Here is a 1498-nt window from a genome sequence, read left to right on the forward strand (position 1 = left end):
TACCCCCTTTATGCTAACAAAACTTCTACCTTTATAGTTGTGACCTTCACAATTAGTCATGATAATTACTATTGAATCAAAAGAATCCTATCCCCATCTCCTTTCTCCAGACTCATATAGACAAGATGAAAACTATTCAGTGGGGATTTTACCTCCCGCACACTCTGAAACTAACTTCCTCATAAGCCAACCACTTCATGCCTTTATAGCCCTACCCCATTTTAGGTAGCCAATACCTAAGTTGCGCATCCCTATTATGTCTGTGTGCTGAGGAGATAGGCTTGGTCCTTGATGTGAAGACTCCTTCCCTCTTGGCTATTATTTTGAGCGATTACATCCATGTTTAAATCAAGTTCATCAAACTAACAATTTATACTTGCTTCTTGTATCAAACTTCTTTATCTTCCTCTAGTAGAGTTTCCTAATGTCTTTTGAAGGAGCACCCTGGTGGTGCTGTAGGATAAGCACTGGATTGATAACCACAGGTCAGCAGGTCAAACCCACCAGCCACTCCGAGGAGGAAAGATGAGGCTTTCTACTCCCATAGAGATTTCCAGCCTCAGCAATCCTATACAGGGTTGCTATGAGTTGGAATCAACTCAATGACAGTGGGGTTTTAATGTCCTTTGGGGCTATTCAGTCCTTTATCTTAAGTCAGACTTTACCTCAAAAAAATAATGTCTTGTGGGACCTTATCCAGAGAAACAGCAACACCAGAGATGGAGGCAGAGATGATAACATGGAGAGATAAGAGCAGTTGAGGACTCTAGACTCATGGAAAGAAAAAGGCTGTGTGCTGGCAGCCAGGAGGCAGGCTTGCAGAATGTGACCTTCAGTGGTTTAAAGGATTATATATTCCTGAGTGTTTTTGTGTACATTGCAAATAGAAATAAATACTGTTGAATAATGATGTATGGTAGAGATTGTATGTATTGCAATGAAATTAAATACTATAGGATGAGTGTAAAACTGATGTTCTCCCATGTAAATTATCACTCAATTCATAGTAAAAATTCAAAAACAAAAGCAAACTCCTTTCTGACAATTAAAACTGTCTTTCAATGGACTAAGCTAGTTTGCAAAGTGAAGTGTCCTACTGTATTGTAGAGCTGTATGGTACTATTTCTGTCTTCAGTTCTATTGGCATTTGGTTTATGTATTTTGAGGCTCTTTCATTGGGTGCACAAAGTGGTTACGAATCGGGCTGTGAACCTTAAGGTCAGCAGTTCGAAACTATCTGCTATTGCGTGGGAGAAAGATGAGGCTTTCTGCTCCTGTAGAGTTACAGCCTTGAAAATCCTGTACAGGGTTGTTATGAGTCGGAACCGACTCCACGGCACATAACTACCACCTCTTATGCTGATTTTTGCCTTAAAATATGTTTTATTAGAAATTAATATTGCCACTCTGCTCTTTTTTGATTGCCAGTAGCTTATATATTTTTTCCTTTCTTTGAGTCCTGGTGTGGCACTGTGGGTTAATTTACTGGACTGCAAAG

This window comes from Chrysochloris asiatica, unplaced genomic scaffold (genome assembly GCF_000296735.1).
Source record: "Chrysochloris asiatica unplaced genomic scaffold, ChrAsi1.0 scaffold00003, whole genome shotgun sequence".
In the NCBI taxonomy this organism is placed as follows: Eukaryota; Metazoa; Chordata; class Mammalia; order Afrosoricida; family Chrysochloridae; genus Chrysochloris; species Chrysochloris asiatica.